Raw genomic sequence first — 5,795 nt, forward strand, 5'->3', positions numbered from 1 at the left:
AGGTTCATGGAGCATGTGACAAAGGAATGGATCATCTGAGAAGAGAATGGATCGTCTGACAAAGGAACGAATCATATAGAAGAAGATTTGGAGCACTTGGAAGAGGTTTTGGGCACTTAGGAGTGATATGGATCAACAAGGGGACCTTTTTGCACCATATGATAAATGGATGGGCCAAGAAGGATGTTATAGCGCCATGAAATTCCTTCTTGCACCATGATGCTCCCTCTTGCGCCGTGAGGGGTTCCTCTTGCACCATGAGGATCCCTCTTGTGCCATGAGGTATTCTCTTGCACCATGTAGGGCCTTGTTGCGCCATGCATATTCTTGTTGCGCCAAGGTGGTGATCTTGCTTCAACCTAGAAGTTCTTGCTACACACTTGAAGCCTGTTGCGCCATCATGGTGCAAGATGGGCCATTTTGGTTCCTTGATGAGCCATAGTATCCTTGATGAGCCAAGTATGCTATGAAGTCCTTTAAGATGCTTAAGATTGTTCACGGATGCTCAGTTGTTGGTATTTCTCAAGGATTACACCATGTTGTGCCACTATGTTGGATGTTAGACCATTAGTGATCATGATGCGTCACCTATGCATCATGTTGCTCCACTATGGTTAAGGTAGTCCATCATGTGTGTTGCTGATGTTCATGGGTTGCATGACATGAATGAATGTTCCAGAAGATGGTGCATGACGGGATATGATTGGTTATCACCATTCATGGGCCTATGAGCTAATGGGCTTGGACCATTAGGGTTTTAGGTCTGATCCTTCAAGTATAAATTTCAAGAGAGTAATCACTGTGAGGTTGAGAGCACTCCATTGGAGTAGTTAGTAAGCAAGAGAGATCTGTTTGTTTTGAGAGCTCAAATGAGGTGTAACCTTTGTGTGTGATTGTAATTGTTCTTGGAAGTTAATAAAACTATCTCTCTCTCTCTCTCTCTCTCTCTCTCTCTCTCTCTCTCTTTCGTCTGTGGATGTTGGTCACGTTGACCGAACCACGTTAAATATATGTTCACTTGATTTACATTTTCTGAAGTTTTATTTCCGCAAGTTCACCGAAGTTTGTTTTGATATTTGTATGAAGTGTTTAACTTGTTTTGTTGTGACCCAACATAAACGAGTAAACATCTAAACATTTATTAAACAAGTAAATATCTAAACGACTTTCTAATCTAATTGAAATTCGTACAATAAGAAGATTTTTCCCAAAATACCCCTACACTCATAAATCCGATTAATCCAACAAACAAAACAACCCTCCAAGTAACACCTTATTGTAATCCTTATTTATATTGGTTTAATAATACATAATCTATTTATTTTTTATGTGTGATCAGAAATTCTTTTAACAACGATTGGAGTTGATGCATACTTACAAGCCGATACAATTAAGATAAGACGAACGAGAACTCGGACCCCCACACTTTTGTGAAACATTTTGATTTTTAATATCTTGTCGTCATTTGTTTATTCGTGTTTTTAACTTTGTATTATTTGTCTATTATGAGTCTACGCCATAGCGATCGACATTCACTATCCCCAATAGTACTCTTGGCTACGGAATCGTGACTCATCTACTCAACTCGTTAAAACACCACCAAACACCAATATCTCATCTCCACATACCAACTCTTCCATCCAAAACACACACACACACACACACGGAAATGGAATCTGGTATGGTGGTTCTGTATCCTTCTCCGGGGATAGGCCACCTGGTTTCCATGGTGGAGCTCGGAAAACTCGTCCACACCCACCACCCTTCACTCTCTGTTACCATCTTCATAACACCGGCACCTTTTGAAACCGGCTCCACGGATAAATATATCAAAACCGTCTCCGTCACCAACCCTTCCATAAAGTTCCACCAGCTCCCCAACGCCGATCTTCCATCGGACTTCTCTTCTGAATTCATAGACCTTGCTTTTGGGATCCCGGAGTTTAACAATCCAATCGTTCACGACACCCTCGTAACGTTATCGGAAAAGGCTACCATTAAAGCTGTGGTCCTTGATTTCTTTTCAAACGCAGCTTTTCAAATCTCCACACGTCTCAAGATACCAACTTACTTTTTCTACACCAGCGGCGCTTCCGGACTATGTGCGTTCTTACATCTCGCCACCATCCATAAGACCACTTCCGACAGCTTTAAAGATGTAAACATTTTCTTTGATATTCCTGGAGTGCCTCCTGTCCATTCTTCTCATATGCCAATGGTTTGGTCTGATAGAGAAACCTACTCGTATAAAAAATTCATAGACACTGCGAATAACATGGCAAAATCTTCCGGAATCATGGCAAACACCTTCGTGGGGTTAGAAGAAAGAGCCGTTGACGCGCTCCGGGAAGGCAAATGCATCCCCAACGGTCCAACTCCGCCTATTTATTTCATCGGACCTTTGATCGCCGGTGGCAATCATGTGGATCCTAGCGAAAACGAGTGCTTAAAATGGTTGAACTCACAACCGAGTAAAAGTGTAGTGTTTTTATGCTTTGGGAGTCAGGGTGTGTTGAAGAAGGAACAGTTGAAGGAAATAGCTATTGGTTTAGAGAAAAGTGAGCAAAGATTCTTGTGGGTGGTTCGAGACCCGCCACGAGATGACAAAACCGAGTCTAATTCGGGTGGTGGTGAAGAAGTCGGTCTGGATGCGATTCTTCCTGGTGGGTTTTTGGGCAGAATTGGAGATAAGGGGATGGTGGTGAAGAATTGGGCACCACAGCCGGCGATACTTAGTCATGAGTCGGTGGGAGGATTTGTGAGTCATTGTGGGTGGAACTCGGTGCTTGAAACGGTGGTGGCCGGGGTGCCGCTGGTGGCATGGCCATTGTATGCGGAACAAAAGATGAATCGAGTGTATTTGGTTGAAGAAATAAAGGTAGCACTGGCGGTGGATATGTCGTCGGATGATTTTGTGACGGCTGAGTCTCTAGAGAAGAGTGTGAGGGAGTTGATGCTGGGTGAGAAAGGGGCAGCGGTGAGAGAACGGATTTTAGAGATGAGAGAAAGGGCAAAGGCTGCGGTGGAGAACGGCGGCTCCTCCAAAGTTGAGTTCTCTAAACTAATCCGGTCGTGGACGGACGTCCTGTAACTGTAATTAATGAGTGTAGTCATGATTTGTGTGGGAGGCCAAGTGGCCAACTAATAAAGAATCACTGGAGATACGATGCCATTGGAAGTAGCTTTCAACTGGAAATAAATGGAAGGCCATTGTACTTGACATTTTTAGTTTGATATGAATGTTACTATTAATGATTGATTGTGATGGAACATTTAAAACTTAGAACGGTAAAAATATATTTTGTTGGAAGTTGTTATGTTTAGTTATGGTAACTCGATCATGATTTGATGCTTTTTTGGGAAATTTAGAGAATCGGTGGCCATTCTTTCCACAGATAGAATGAACACATAAAAGGCATTTCCTAAGACATGAGGCTACGGGTGTGATTCATATCGCGTTTCACCATCTCACAAGTGGTGCACATCACCCCCACACTTTCTATTGCCTTTGGACCCCTTTTCTCTCTCTCTCTCTCTCTCTCTCTCTAAGGGAGGACGGAATCGTCCCCGTCCTTCCCGCTACCCGCCAAACCCTTTGTGGATGGATCCAAACCCGCCTAAACCGCAGCCCTCCCAACCCATCTTCCCTATTTTTCTTCTGCGATTCAACCCTCCAGCAGTTTCAAGAAACCGCTCAACACTCTCTTTTCTCTCTTGCTCTCCTCCCGCCCACCCCTCTCCTCCTTCCTGGTCAAACCCGCTCACTCCAACCCGCTACGATTCCCTCCTCCCTAATAGTTCCCACATCTTGACCGGCAAGAACCGCATTTTGTGTCGTAAAATTGACATGACACTCATGTGGCGTCTACATGGTAGAAAATGAAGTGTGGTTCTTGTGGCATACCGTCCAACCTAACCTATCCATGTTACTTTGACCATGGTGATTGGCTACGTTTTGCCGGCTCAACTGTGACTAAGCGTCGGACATCTGGCCTAAATTAAGTTCACTAACCCTATGTGATAGTCTTTCTTTCTCTCCTGTATCTATTCTTTCTACTTTTTTACTCCAACTGTTATTGGTTTTTTTTGGGAAATTTCAATTTCTTTTCACCTATAAATAAAAACTTTAATATCTATATTTACAACAACTCAATACACTTCTTCAATCTCTCTATAATTCTATTTTTATATTTCTAAAATTCAAACAATATTTCTTCTTCAAACAACTAAAAAACACCCATAAAAAACACCCCAACCCATTCATTTGATCAACCAATATATTCTTCGGTTGTTTACCATTATAGGGATATACTACTCTATTATCCACAACCATACCCTCAACAACATCCATAACAAAATCCACAACCACAATTCCAATACGATACCAAATTTGATCCCTTCAGTTTTGTATCTTAAACTCAACCCAAATTTTGTACCAAACTCAAGTCAAATATGAAGCCAAAATTGAATTCGTTTTAGAAACTCAATCCACCAAAATGCCAAATAAAAAAATGCCCACAACTAAACCATGAGAACCGGTAGAAATGATGGCATTGGCAGATACATGAGTAGATGTATCCAATGATCCGAAAATGGGCAAAGACAAAAAAAATGACCGTTTTTTGAAGTGTGTTCTAAAATGGTTCCACAAAGAAATGAAGTTATGAGATTATCATACAAAACTGTATTGCAAATAGGCAAAGACAGGCATGTAGGTCATGTTGTTTAATGATTTGTATAACAACATGTATCGTCAATGGCAAGGTAAAGAAAGTGATGATGCGATTTTGGAAAATCGCTAAAAGTGTACCAAAAAGAAAACAAGAAGAATTTCAAATTTGTTGAGTTTTAGAATTTTATGAAAGATAACGAAAAATGGAAAACGAACAAAACTTCGAGCGAACATATCGATGGTGGTTCAAAACTCTAAAAAAAACATTTGAATTCGAGTACAATACATTGAATGCTCGTGTTGTAATCACCTTAACAATGATGATATCGTTAAACTTACACCACATTCCCGACCAACATGAAGGAAATGTAAAGAAAAAAGGCAAATTTGTATAACTTGAAAGTGATAGGGGACGAGGTGAAGGTCTAAATGCAAAAATTGACAAAGTTTTACATGTTACTTCCAAAAGAGAGTGTAGGACGGAAGGAAATAGTGACATGAGAATATTAATACAAGACATAAGTCACTACACCGGGGATGAGCATTAATTGACTTCGTTGATCGAACCCGACATTAGGAAAAAATATAACCTTTAGTTATTTTTTGTTTTTATGTGCTTGTTATGTGCTTGTTGAGTGTTTTCTTAAAGTTTCTAGGTTTTTTACATTTCATGTTATGTTTATTTATTTATTTATTTATTACTTTTAAGTTTTTAATTTCATGTTACATATTTTTAATTTAGATTAATGAAAATGAAGTTTTTTTTATTTAAATTGTAGAAAAAAAATATCACAACGGTGATCACTCCTTATTTTTTTGGCAAGAAACCATAAATTTATCATAGATAAAACTGAAAAAATGGTGCCTGTGGTATGCATTTTTTCTAGGTTTTGGTCCAAACCCTGATTTTTTTGGATCAGTGGTCCTTTTGAGCAATTTTGGTCCCTCAGTAAACTGACATGACTGAAATACGCTTGATATATTTATTTTTCATTTTTCTTTCATTATCTTTTAATTTAATACTTATTTATCTATTTTAGTAATTAAAAAATAAAAAGGGTTCACCTCTTTCTCTCTCTCTCTCTCTCTCTCTCTCTCTCCAATAACACACATACGCACACCT

At 39.7% G+C, this 5,795-nt stretch overlaps 1 pseudogene; it reads left to right on the top strand.

Moving 5' to 3' along the window:
- The first annotated feature begins 1,497 nt into the window (after positions 1 to 1,497).
- Positions 1,498 to 3,310, top strand: LOC145088884 (UDP-glycosyltransferase 88B1 pseudogene; annotated as a pseudogene).
- The last annotated feature ends 2,485 nt before the right edge of the window (positions 3,311 to 5,795 follow it).

Source organism: Lactuca serriola, chromosome 2 (genome assembly GCF_051521515.1).
Source record: "Lactuca serriola cultivar US96UC23 chromosome 2, Lser_US96UC23_V15, whole genome shotgun sequence".
In the NCBI taxonomy this organism is placed as follows: Eukaryota; Viridiplantae; Streptophyta; class Magnoliopsida; order Asterales; family Asteraceae; genus Lactuca; species Lactuca serriola.